At 46.9% G+C, this 14230-nt stretch overlaps 1 protein-coding gene across 1 annotated transcript in view; it reads right to left on the reverse strand.

Annotated features, from left to right (window-relative positions):
- LOC142907387 (uncharacterized) overlaps nt 1–14230 on the reverse strand; it is a 141429-nt gene that overhangs the window by 113085 nt on the left and 14114 nt on the right. The window lies entirely within an intron of this gene.

A 14230-nucleotide genomic window follows, 5' to 3' on the forward strand; every position in this document is an offset into this window, starting at 1 on the left:
AAAAACTAGTTTATAGTCGTCTAATGTTTAGTGTTATCTTTAAAGTGTTACAGTTTACATGTTTTAGAGTACAAGTGTTCTCCGGTATACTTCGGAATTAGGGACCGGTAGGTTGCTAAACTATTTGTAACGGGAACCTTTCCCCTCTAGGAACACGTGTTGATGGGGGAGACAGCCAACACGTTGCCGGTTAAGGTCAGACTTTGTGTGACGGAGATGCTGAACCTGAAACTCGCTTCGCACGTTTTTGCTACAAAGATTGTAAAATAAATAACGGACAATCAGGTGTTAAAAATACGTTTTTATTCATCTGTAAGGATATATACGTTACAACTCGTATCGAAATTGTATTACGTTTCAAACTGTCACAGTACAATCGTGATTTGAAGCTTTCGTGACTGCAGGAATCAATTCTTTCGGTAAAGTCACGTAGGTAGAAAAATAGTAGATCACATTATTGATCTATTATTTTGTCTACCTGCGTGACGAGTGATAACGATACAAAACAGACCAAGCGGAGGCCATGTACCAGATCGGGTTTTGGTTACTGATGTTAGAGTGATTGTGTTGCAAGTGTGGTCACTACGCGTCTGAACGTGCTCAAGCCCCGAAGCTCGGCGGTTGTGGGCAACGCCACCGGACTGCATTCACTTTAATTCGAGGACAATGGAGGGCATGGGGAACGTGTTTTTACAGCGCTAATCCAATTTATTCAATATAAGCGCGCAATTACACAATGAGATGCACTTACATATTCAGGCATGAAACACAATGGGCACATTACCTTTCGGTATGTAAATAGACATACGGATTGTACCTTCCAAAATTAACAATCGAATGCAAATATCCTGAAAGACAAAGGATTGGATCCTAGGAGGGGAGTTATAAGGCGGCTCAGAAGCAGAGCTCAAGGCCATTTCGAGAGGGAACTTGATGAGGCTGGACGCTCGACTCGTCGCTCTGCTGATCGCCTTCTAACGCGAGACAACGCAGCCTGGTGAACACAATTGCTGTGTCGACAGTTAGGCGACTTTGCTTCGTATGGTGAGTGAATATGCGAGTTCGTGGGGACATCTTCAGACGGGTTACAGACATCGATTCACCGTGAATCTCCAAGTAAGTGTCTGTTTTCGCGTCTCGGTTAAACGCGAGTGACATTCTTGTTTTGGCAGTTAAATAAATCCCAAAACGCAACGCTTAACATCCTCGCGGACGATAGGATACTTTTATTTATCGATAACACCCGCTACTGTTACTCCAGTCAGAAGAAGCAATCACATGGAGCAGATTCGCTCTGCGAAGCCCCTAGCACACGGGAGCAAGGAGCCATTCAATTGCTCTGTGTGTGTGAAGGCATTTTCACGGCCATCACATCTTAAGAGACACCAGAGAACACACACGGGCGAGAAGCCATTCCTGTGTTCTGTGTGTGGAAAATCATTTTCACAGTCATCAAATCTGAACAGGCATCAGAAGGTTCACGACGATTTGAAACTGAAATCAAAAGGTGAAATTCAAGCTGCTGCAATGAGGCCTGAAGGAGATTCCACCTTCGATCCCATGCAGTTGGATCCCGAGAGATGGCTGGATGTAATGGAGTGGCTCGAGAGTCAAACCGAGAGCTAGGGGTGACTGAGAAATAATGTTGCATGTGGTTTAACCTATTAAGCCGGATAGAGTAATTTTGCTTGTAATGTTGCCCCTTACAGTTTTTGTGAGTTTCGTGACGTGGTGGTTTAATGTTTTCGGATTACTTGCTGAAGTGGTGTGATAAGCACTGGTTGTGAGTGTTCAATTGTTGACAATATTGTAGTGGTTAAGTGTTCCTGTTGAGCTAAAGTTGGAATGAGTCTGTTACATCTTTACTCAACATTTTAAACGTGTTTTTTCAATAGTATAGGATTTTTTTTGGCAATAAGCGACTTAAAATAACCGATTTCAGAATGTACCTTGATGAAGCATTCGTCTTATGTATTGTTTGGACTTCAAAATAGACGCACAGTGAACAAATATCGTGAGCTAATAAGGACATCAATGGGGAAGGATAATTTAGTTTGGTATTCCTGGAAGTGACATGGTTTGTATTTTACTGTAGCTATACTCTTTGCTTCTTTAGGTAACGTCACGTAGGTAGACAAAATAATAGATAATAATAGATCCATAATGTGATCTATTATTTTTCTACCTACGTGACTTTAACGAAATAACCAAAGAGCGGATTCCTGCAGTCACGAAAGCTTCAAATCAAGATTGTACTGTAACTGTTTGAACATAAGACTTAATCAACTTTCGATACGAGTTGTAGTACTGTAAATATTCTTACAGATGAATAAAACATTATTTTCAACAACTGCTTATCCGTTATTTATTTTACAACGTTAATAGCGAAAACGTGTGGAGCCGAGTTTCAGGTGGAGCATCTGTATGTATAGTGTACGTGCGAGCGAACTGTGTTCGTATGCATGTAATATGTACGTGCTTTGGACATGCGAATCGGTGGTCGGATATGCGAACTGGGGGGTGCAGGATTAGGATCGGATAAAAATGATTATAATAACACTATGGTAGTATTATTATAATAACACTGAGATGGAATGTTTGTTATGTGTAGATGTACATTGGGAGTCATAAATGCACCATGGGAGGTGCGCGGTTTACAATCTCATTAAAATTAATATAATAACAACGTGGTCCTATTAGAATCTCGCTATCTACTGCTGCTGTTCTGCGGGTGGTGGCTTCCGATTCGGGCTCTGCTCTTCCTTTGCTCGCCTGGATGGTGCCGCGGGACCCAGCGTCTCTACCGACAGGCGTTGTAGCAGCTGGGTGATGGCATCCGTGAGTTTGTCAATTTTCTCTTCAAGTTGAGGCCGTCTCCCTCGTGGTCTCCTGCCTCTGGGGCGTGCTGTGGGTTGCTCATGGCCGAGGTGGAGCTGCATGTTGAATATGGTGTAGACGTTATTTTACCAATATAGAATGCGTCTAGACAAGGTGTCTTATTATACACCGGCAGCCCAAATTATTACAATTTGATAGACGCCTTTTGATCAACTCTAACACTGTTAACTCTCACGTAATAAACTCTAACATTGTGAACGCCGTAACCTATGAACTTCAACATTATCCATTGTAACGATATTAAAATAAATACTATAAGCTGCTAAAGTTTTGAAAAACATAAATGTAGGTGCGGGATTGTAATGGCATAAGAATAATTAGAATCACACTGTGTGCGTAATGGAATCTCACTGTAGTCATATGCATGTTACGTTAGCATATGGACCGGGAGTAGGATATGCACATATCCTGAAAGACAAATTATTAAATCTTAGGCAGGGAAGATATAAGCCGGCTCAAAATCATTTCCAGTGGGAACTTGATGAGGCTGGAGGCTCGACTCGTCGCTCTGCTGATCGCCCTTCTACCGCGAGACAACGCAGCCTCTCGAGCACAATTGCGTGGCGACAGTGAGGCGACTTTGCTTCGGGAGAGTTCGTGGCGACATCTTCAGACGGGTTAACAGACATCGATACACCGTGAATCTCCAAGTCCGTGTCTATTGTCGCGAATAAACTTGTAAACGCGTTTGTCGTCCAACTGACGGAATGTGATTGTGTCTCTGTTAGACGCGAGTGACGTTCTTGTTTGGGCAGTTAACAAAATCCAAAACTCAACGCTAAACATCCTTGCGACCGAAAGTGTTATTTTAATTATCAATAACACCGGTACATTGAAGTGTGATATTCGAATCGCATTCAAATAATTAGAATCACTCTGTGGTCCTCTTCGAATCACGCTATGCTCGTATGTGTAGAGAAGGAGCTAGTGACGTCATATCACGCTCGCGCTCTGGTACGATGACGTCACGGATGGTGACGTCATGCACAGCGGGCATGGATGTGACGTCATGCACAGGGGGCGTGGCGGTGACGTCATCGCCCCCTGGGGGATTTAAGATGGAACCTGTCACGGGTTCAGGGTCTTCTTTGGTTCTTTCGGTAAAGTCACCACGTAGAATGAGAATAAAATAATAAATTGATAAAATAAAATAACACAATAAAATTATCATGACGTTTCGGCCACAACACAAGCGGCCTTCATCAGGTGAAGGGACGAGACTGTCTGGAGGACAGCGCTGGAGCGAAAAAGCCACGCTCAGATCGCGACCTTTAAGCTGTGTGAGAACAAACAAAGCGCCTTGACAAAGGTATTAGCATAGAATTTAGCATTGAAATAGCTGAGTGATTAGCTTGTGACTGGTCACAGAAATAGCTATGTTAAAGTCAGAGCATACACATTCACAGAGGCACCTAGTACAAATCAAACATGAGAATTTTAGCATTGAAATAACTAGGCGAATTTAGCATTGAAATAACTAGGTGAATTTAGCATTGAAATAACTCCGAACAGAGGAGGGGGAGAGAGACAGCTGCGAGGTGCTATTATACTCCATGTTGTAAACCATACCATTAACCGTGGTGTGAGAGGTATTAAGAGTCAATGCCAGCGAAAGAGCTGCGGTCTGAAGGTCATCGTAAAATACAATTAATTAAGAACGGGAATGGTTTAAAACATCTTTCCAATGGTTACCAAGCCAGAATCCATCTTCTCGGTTGAAATTGTCTCTGTGCTTGTATATGCGAATGGCCTCATGAACGAATCTCTCATGGTAGCCAGTTGGTTTGCAAAGAACCTTCGTCTTGGAGAAGTCAATGTCATGTGAGCCCACTGAATTATAACAGTGATCTGCCACGGCAGAGGAGTTCGTTCTACCGTGTTTCAAGTCTGCTTTATGTTCGCGGATGCGGTCCGAGATAGGAGCTAAATTTGAAATGAGTGTAATTAAATCTTTACTCGACATTTTAAACGCGTGTTTTTATTTTATATAGCTTTTTTGGTTTGTAATAAGCAACCTTAGATTACCGATTTCAGGATGTACATTGATGACGCGTTCGTCTGATGTACGGCTTGGACTTCAAGTCAGACGCATAGTGAACAAATGTGGTTAACCAATAATGAAATCAATGGGGAATGATTCTTTAATGATTTGATATTCCTGGAAGTGACATGGTTTGCATTGTATTGTAACTGTTTGAGCATAGGACGTAATAAATATTCGGCACGAGTTTTTACGTAAATATTCTTGTATATGAATAAAAACGTATTTTAACAACTGTTTGTCCGTCATTTATTTTACAACATTTTTTAAATAACAAAAACGTGTGGATCCGAGTCTCAGGTAGACCGTCTCCATCACACAAGTCTGCCCCTAACGAGCAGTATCTTGGCTGTCTCCCCATCACCATGTTCCTAGAGGGGAATGGTCCCCGTTATAAATCGTCTCGCAGCATTCTGGTCCCTAATCCCGAAGTAAACTGGAGATCACCTGTACTGTATACCATGTCAACTGTAACACTTAACGATAACACTAAACATTAAATGACTATACACTATACACTAAATGACTATACACTGACCTACACAAGCATACATTGACCCACACACACACAGACATTGACTTACACAGACACACATATGGAGTCACAGACACACATAGCTAGGCTGTCACACACACATCGACCTAAGCACACATATGGACTAACACACACATATATCGACTAAGAGACACACACATGGACCCACGCACACACATCGACTTACACAGACACATATAGACTCACACACAGACTTGGACTTTAGATACACACACATCGACTTACACACACAAACATCGACCGACACACATAGAGACACCCACACTCACATGGAGCCATGCACACACATGTCATTTCGACTTGCCAACCATATTTTTACTCGAACTGGGGGGTGCAGGATTATGATCAGATGATAATTATTAGATTAACACTATGGTCGTATTATAATTACACTGAGCTAGAATGTTTGTTATATGTAAATGCGCATTGGGAGTCGTGAATGCAACCTCGGAATTTACATTATGAGACCTCCTTTGCCAGTAACAAGATATAGGAATAGGTTTTACCCTTTAAACTGGCACAAAAACTGACACCTTTATTCAAGGCATCATGTTTGCAATAACCACAACACAAGCAGTCAAAATGCAAACAAATAAGACAACTCTAACACCAATGGAGACGAGGCTCTGAGAAAAACTGTCTCGGGTGTGGACCAATCAAATTCAAGGACAGTGCCAATATTATTATCAGAGTTGTCTTTTTTGTTTGCATTTTGACTGCTTGTGTTGTGGTTATTGCAAACATGATGCCTTGAATAAAGGTGTCAGTTTTTGTGCCAGTTAAAACGGTTAAACCTATTCCTGCAACCTAGGAAGTTTACAATAGCATCAAAATTAATATAAAAACAACGTGGTCCTATTTGAATCACGTGATCTACTGCTGCTGATGTTCGGGTGGCGGCCGCCGATTATGGCTCTGCTCTTCCTTTCCCCTCGCCTGGATAGTTCAGGACATGGGGATGAGCTGTCTGGGTGGGGACGGACATCAGTTTTGAGGCTGGACCGGTGGCCGAACCAACGCCGACGCCCCAACCACATTCGTACTCACTGAGGCCGTCTCACCTCTATGATTCTACAACCAGGCCCTGTCCCAGACCGCCCATGGAAGCACGTGTTCCCGCCGCCCCGGATTCTTCTCATTAGCGGATTGCGATCTGGTGGGGAAAGGTCCTCGTTATAAATCGTTTCTCACCGTTCAGGTCAAGAATCCCGAAGTATACCGGGGATCACCTGTACTCTATAACATGTAAACTGATAACACTATTAACAATAACACTAAATATTAAACGACTATTAACTAAAAACTGTTTTTTTTATTTATACCAACATAAACGGAGGTTCGGTATTTTAATATCATTAGAAGTATTTAAATCGCACTCTGCTCATATGCATGCGTAGTGTACGTGGAAGCGAACCGGAAGTCGGATATGCGAACTGGGGTGAGGGGAGGTGTGAAGAGTTAGAATCGCTTAAACATTATTAGAGTAACACTGTGCACGAATGTTTGATATTTGTAAATGTGAATCGGGAGTCGCTAATGCGACTTGGGATATGCAATGATTAGAATCCCATTAAAACTATTAGAATCGCACTATGGTCATATTATAATTGGGATTTTGAATACTGGATGAATGTTTCATCTCCGTGACATCGAATATCACTCTACAATATCCACATATATACGTTTAAATAAACGCGCAAACCCAAAATAATCCCGTGATATTATTAATCGTTGCAATTGTAACGACTCCGGACTCAGACAATAGAAGGTTCTTTTGTTTAGGCTTTAACACGGCTTAGGACCCCGGCGTCACGATATAGCAACGACGACGAGGAGACAGCAACCAGCCACGACCCGAATCCCCACTAACACAGCCCCGAACCTCGTTCCTCCACCTCTCTTACTCTCGGCGTGAACCTCCCTCCACCCTTGGTCTCGCCTTCCCTTCTTGAACTCTCTCTATCCTGTTGTCACCACTTGTCCCTTCGTTGACGCACTGTCTGAACATCACCCCAACCACCCAACCTCTTAAATAAAAATTGCCGTCTCGGCAAACAACAATTTTTAGAAGCCACGTGCGTCAGGGCAGCAGCTGTAGCAACATTTTCCCGACGCCCGACAATCACAATCTTAACGCTCATCTGTAAGGGGTAAGCGGTGTGACCCTACTCACCCAACAACAACAACAGGAAAACATTAAAACAACAACAACAATAATCCTAACATGCTTCCACGTTGTCCACAGCCTTGAAGCGTTAGGCAGGTCCCTGGCTTCTTGTAAAGAATTTGGACCGGGCTCCAGGCACCGGTCCCTCGCACGTGGCAGATCCTCGAGGCACCCCGGGCCTCAGGGGCTGGGAAACTGTGGACGGCTCAACACATCTCCTTTGGCGTGCGGTCTCCGTTGTGGAGCGCCCCAACACGTCGGACACAGCAGACTTGGCCTGTACAGGACGTGGGGATGAGCTGTCTGGGTGGGCACGGAGAAAGGTCCTCGTTATAAATCGTTTCGCAACGTTCCGGTCACGAATCCCGAAGTATACCGGGGATCACCTGTACTCTATAAACACGTAAACTGATAACACTATAAACAATAACACTAAACATTAAACGACTATAAGCTATACACTTTTTCATGTATTCCACCATAAACGGAGGTACGGTATGAGAATGTCATTAGAATTATTTTAATCGCATTCTGCTCGTATGTATGTAAAGTGAACGTTCTATCGAATCGGGGGACGGATATGCGAACTCTGGGTGGTGCAGGGTTAGAATCGCATTAAAATTCCGAGAATAACAATATGGTCTCTTACAATTTTACTGTGCTTGAATGTATGTTATGGGTGGGTGGGTGAGTGGGTGTGTGTTTGGGTGAGTGGGTGGGTGGGTGCGTGAGTGTGTGGGTGGGTGAGTGTGTGGGTGAGTCAGTGGGTGGTTGGGTGAGTCAGTGGGTTAGTGGGTGAGTGAGTGGATGTGTGAGTGGGTAGGTGAGTGGATGAGTGGGTGGGTGAGTGGGTGGGTGAGTGTGTGGGTGGGTGAGTGGGTGGTTGGGTGAGTGAGTAGGTTAGTGGGTGAGTGAGTGGATGTGTGAGTGGGTAGTTGTGTGGATGGGTGAGTGGGTGGTTGGGTGAGTGAGTAGGTTAGTGGGTGAGAGGGTAGGTGAATGGATGCGTGAGTGGGTGAGTGGGTGGATGTGTGGATGCTTGGGTGAGTGGGTGGGTGACTGTGTGGGTGGGTGGGCGAGTGGGTGGATGTGTGGATGCGTGGGTGAGTAGGTGGGTGACTGGGTGGGTGAGTAGGTGGGTGGGTTGGCGAGTGGGTGAGTGTGTGGGTGGGTGTTTGAGCGGGTGGGTGAGTGGATGGGTGATTTGGGTGGGTGGCTGGGTGAGTGGGTGAGTGTGTGGGTGGGTGAGTGAGTTTTTGGGTGAGTGGATGGATGGGTCTGTGAGTGGGTGAATGGGTGAGTGGATGGGTGAGTGGGTGCGTGGGTGAGTGAGTGGGTGGGTGTGTGAGTTGGTGGGTGCATAAGTGTGTGGGTGGGTGGGTGAGTGAGTGTGTGGGTGAGTGTTTGGGTGGGTGAATGAGTGTGTGGGTGGGTGAGAGTGGGTGGGTGGGTGAGTGAGTTGATGGGTGGGTGAGTGGGTTAGTGGGTGAGTGAGTGAGTGGGTCAGTGGGTGCTTGGGTGAGTGAGTGAGTGGGTGAGTGGGTGCGTGAGTGAATTTGTGTTTGGGTGAGGGAGTGGGTGAGTGTGTGGGTGAGTGAGTAAGTATGTGTCTGGTGAGTATCTGAGTGATTGTCTGTGTGTCTAGACACTGCCTGCTACAAACCAGCACTTGCCCCTCCAGCGTGCTTGAGGCTACCGGTGCCACCTCTGCCTCTATCTCTGTCTCTGTTCGTTCATGTGGAATCTCAGCAGCCTCCAATCCTCGTGACTACTCCCAATTCACTCACCCACTAACTCACTCACACACCCACACAATCAGTCACACACTCACTCACTAACACACTCACTATCTCACCCGCTCACTCAATACTCACACACTCACTCACCAATTACACACAAACTCACTCACCCACTCACTCACACACTCACTCACACACTCACTCACCACTCACAAACTCACTCACCCACTCACTCACACACTCACTCACCCACTCACTCATACACACACTCACTCACACACTCACTATCTCACTCGCTCACTCAATACTCACACACTCACTCACCACTCACACACTCACAAACTCACTCACCCACTCACACACTCACCACTCACAAACTCACTCACCCACTCACTCACTCATACACACTCTCACTCACATACTCACTCACTCACAAACTCACACACTCACTCACACACTCACTCATACACACACTCACCCACTCACTCACACACTCACACACTCACTCAGACACTCACTCACTCATACACACACTCACCCACTCACTCACACACTCAATCACACACTCACTCACTCAGACACTCACTCACACACTCACTATCTCACCCGCTCACTCAATACTCACTCACTCATTAACCCACTCAATCACCCACTCACTAACCCATTCACCCACTCACTCACACACTCACTCACCTTCTCACTCACTCAGAAACTCACTCACACACTCACTCACACACTCACTCACAAACTCACACACTCACTCACACACTCACTCATACACACAATAACCCACTCACTCACACACTCACTCACTCAGACACTCACTCACTCAGACACTCACTCAGACACTCACTCACCTACATACTCACACACTCACTCACACACTCACTCACACACTCACTCACTAATTCAGACACTCACTCACTCAGACACTCACAAACTCACCCACTCACTCACACACTGACTCACTCACTCAGACACTCACTCACCCACACATTCACTCACTCTATGAGTTTGGGTCTCTGTGTATTTCTATGAGTCTCTATGTATCTTTAGATATCTCTAAGTATCTGTACATATCTCTAGATATCTCAAAGTATGTCTAAGCATCCCTAAATATCTCTATATAGCTCTAAATATATATCTCTATTAATCTCTAAGTACCTCAAAGTCTCTCTACATAAACTCTCCATTTGCACATTCCACGCCCTGGAATCAGCTGATCCCTTCCCACGAGGTGCACACACACACAGATATATACAGTGTACATTATAGTCAGCCTGCAGTGTCTTTCTCTCTCTGGCTCTCTCTCTCTCTGTATCTCTGTCGTCCGTCTCTATCTGTGTCTCTGTGTGTACAGAGTCACAGCAGACCCAGCTATACCAGCAGCATCAGTGAGTGTGTTAATCTGTCTGTGTGTGTCTGCGTTTGTCTGTGTGTGTCTGTGTGCGTCTGTGTATGTTAGTGTATTTCTGTACCTGTGTGTCTGTGTGTGCGTCTGTGTGTGTATGTGTCTGTGTGTGTTTATGTGTGTTTGTCTGTGTGTGTGTGTCTGTCTGTATCTGTCTGTGTGTTTATCTGTCTGTATCTGTCTGTGTGTTTATCTGTCTGTATCTGTCTGTGTGTTTGTCCGTGTTTGTGTCTGTGTGTTTGTCTGTGTTTGTGTATGTATGTGTGTGTGTCTGTGTCATTGTGTATGTGTGTGTCTGTGTGTGTGTCTGTGTGTGTGTCTGTATGTCTGTGTGTGTGTGTCTGTCTGTGTCTTTGTGTGTGTGTATTTGTGTGTGTCTGTGTGTCTGTCTGTGTTTGTGTCTGTCTATGTGTGTCTGCATGTGTGTCTGTGTCTTTGTGTGTGTGTCTTTGTGTGTCTGTGTGTTTGTCTGTGTTTGTGTGTCTGTGTGTTTGTCTGTGTCTGTGTGTCTGTCTGTGTCTTTGTGTGTGTGTCTTTGTGTGTGTCTGTGTGTGTGTCTGTGTCTGTATGTTTCTGTGTGTCTGTCTGTGTCGTTGTGTCTGTCTGTGTCTTTGTGTGTGTGTATTTGTGTGTGTCTGTGTGTCTGTCTGTGTTTGTGTCTGTCTATGTGTGTCTGTGTGTCTGCATGTGTGTCTGTGTCTTTGTGTGTGTGTCTTTGTGTGTCTGTGTCTGTCTGTGTCTTTGGGTGTGTGTGTCTGTGTGTGTGTCTGTGTGTGTCTGTGTGTGTGTGTGTCTGTGTGTCTGCCTGTGTGTCTGTGTGTCTGCCTGTGTGTCTGTGTGTGTCTGTGTGTGTCTGCGTGTGTGTCCGTATGTGTCTGTGTGTGTGTCTGTCTGTGTCTGTCTGTCTGTGTCTTTGGGTGTGTGTCTGTTTGTGTGTCTGTGTGTGTGTCTGTGTGTGTCTGTGTGTGTGTCTGTGTGTGTGTCTGTGTCTGTGTGTGTGTCTGTGTGTCTGCCTGTGTGTCTGTGTGTGTGTCTGTGTGTCTGTGTGTCTGTGTGTGTCTGTGTGTCTGTGTGCATGTCTGTGTGTGTCTTTGACTGTGTGTGTGTCTGTGTATGTGTGTGTTTGTCTGTGTGTCTGTCTGTATCTGTCTGTGTGTGTCTGTGTGTGTCTGCATGTGTGTCTGTGTGAGTCTGTGTGTGTGTCTGTGTGTGTCTTTGAGTGTGTGTGTCTGTGTATGTATGTGTTTGTCTGTTTGTGTGTCTGCGTGTGTGTCTGTCTGTATCTGTCTGTGTGTGTCTGTGTGTGTGTGTCTGTGTGTGTCTTTGAGTGTGTGTGTCTGTGTATGTATGTGTTTGTCTGTGTGTCTGTGTGTCTGTCTGTACCTGTCTGTGTGTGTGTGTCTGTGTGTGTATCTGTGTCTGTGTGTGTCTGTCTTTGTGTGTGTGTGTCTCTTTCTGTCTCATAGAGTTCCGGGATCGATAACCACGACCTCCTGCGTTCCAGGCGAGGTAGTCAACATCTTCCAATAACCCCGTGAGGCTCCGCCCCCCTCACCCTGGCCTCGCCCCCTTTCTTTCGCCACGCCAATCGCAACGACCCCCTCAGCTTGACGATGGGGGGAGTAGACAAGGACCATCAGCCAATCGCATCGCTTGGATCCGCTGGGGGGCGTGGCGGTCCTTCCTATGAGGAGGGGCTCAGGTGAGTGAGTGGGTGAGTGAGTGGGTAAGTGAGTGGGTGGGTAATTGGGTGAGTTGGAGGGTGAGTTGGTGAATGAGTGGGTGGGTGGGTGAATGAGTGGATGGGTGAGTAGGTGGGTGAGTTGGTGGGTGGATGAGTGGGTGGGTGAGTGGGTGAGTTGGAGGGTGAGTTGGTGAATGAGTGGGTGGATGGGTGAATGAGTGGGTGGGTGACTGAGTGGGTGGGTGAGTGAGTTCGACCTCACGATCCAATAACGCATTATTACAGCTGATCTCCCCCCCCCCTACCCCGTGTGAGTGATCTGCAGGGCCGGTATCTCCATCCTGTGTCTGCTCCTCGCCCTCTCGCTGGGACTTCTCTTGTGCTGCTTCTTGAGGACGAGGAAGAGATGGTGGAGGAGGTGGTGGGTGGGTGGATACTCTGAGCTGATGGAGCAGCACCAGCTGGTGAGTCAGTCAGGGTGGCAGGGTGAGTGGGTGGGTGAATGGGTGAGTGAGGGGGTGGGTGAGTGGGTGGGTCGGTGAGTGGCTGGGTGAGTGTGGTGGGTGAATGGGTGGGTGGAAGGGTGAGTGGCTGGGTGGGTGGGTGAGTTGGTGGGTGGATAATCTGAGCTAATGGAGCAGCACCAGCTGGTGAGTCAGTCATGGTGGTCGGGTGGGTGAATGGGTGAGTGGGTGAGTGAATGGGTGAGTCGGTGGGTGAGTGTGTGAGTGAATGCGTGAGTGAGTGAATGCGTGAGTGAGTGAGTGAATGGGTGAGTGGGTGAGTGAGTAAGTGAATGGGTGAGTGAGTGAGTGAGTCAGTGAATGGTTGAGTGGGTGGGTGAGTGAGTGGGTCAGTGCGTGGGTGAGTGGGTGGGTGGGTGAGTGGGTGTGTGGGTGAGTGTGTGGATGAGTGGGTGGTTGTGTGGATCGGTGAGGTTCACGATGGGCATGTCGTTGGCTCCGCTCCAATTGGCTTTCGTGCGCAGATGGCAGGCGACCCTCCTGGCGGCCAATTGGAGACGGGGGGGCGTGGCCTCGTGCCCACAGCCCCCGTCCACAAGGGGCGTGGCTTCGAAGCGACCAATGAGGTGCGTGTGCTGATACTCGCTACTATTGACAGCACTTGCCCGTACAGCCTGCTAGAGGCTACACGGGGAAGCTTTGCATGTGTCTGTATTTAGCAGAACTTGCCCCTACAGCCTTCTAGAGGCTCCCTGGGGGAGCTTTGCCTGTGTCTGTGTGTAACTGCACTTGGCCCCTACAGCCCTGCTAGATACTACCTGAGGGGTGCTTTGCCTCTGTCTTTGTGTCTGCAGATTTCGCCTCCTCCATACGAGAAGACAGCTCCACTGGATTCACCACCGCCATATCCAGCTCACAACACAGATTCACCACCTGTGGTGCCACAACTGCGGAGCAGCTCCACAGGCACGGCGACTCCCTCCCGGCCCCCCGCACTAAACACGCCACCCACACACAGCGCACCCACGTAGTGTCCTGGCGGGGGGTTGCCTGGCACATCGGGTTTTAATCCGAGGGGCCCCTAGGTAGGAGAGTCCCGCGGTTTCCCGGTGCCAGGAGATTGGCCGACCCCCACAGGACAGGTTTACATTGTGGTGTACACTAAATTGGCTTAAAAATTGTACGGGCGCAAAGAGAAAAGGTTCCCTGGGCCAACCGCAATGAGCTACGCACAACATTGGGGGGAGGACGGAGGGCGGTGGAATGTTTG

This window comes from Petromyzon marinus, chromosome 78 (genome assembly GCF_048934315.1).
Source record: "Petromyzon marinus isolate PM22_M1 ecotype Great Lakes invasive population chromosome 78, UKy_Petmar_22M1.pri1.0, whole genome shotgun sequence".
NCBI classification, from domain to species: Eukaryota; Metazoa; Chordata; class Hyperoartia; order Petromyzontiformes; family Petromyzontidae; genus Petromyzon; species Petromyzon marinus.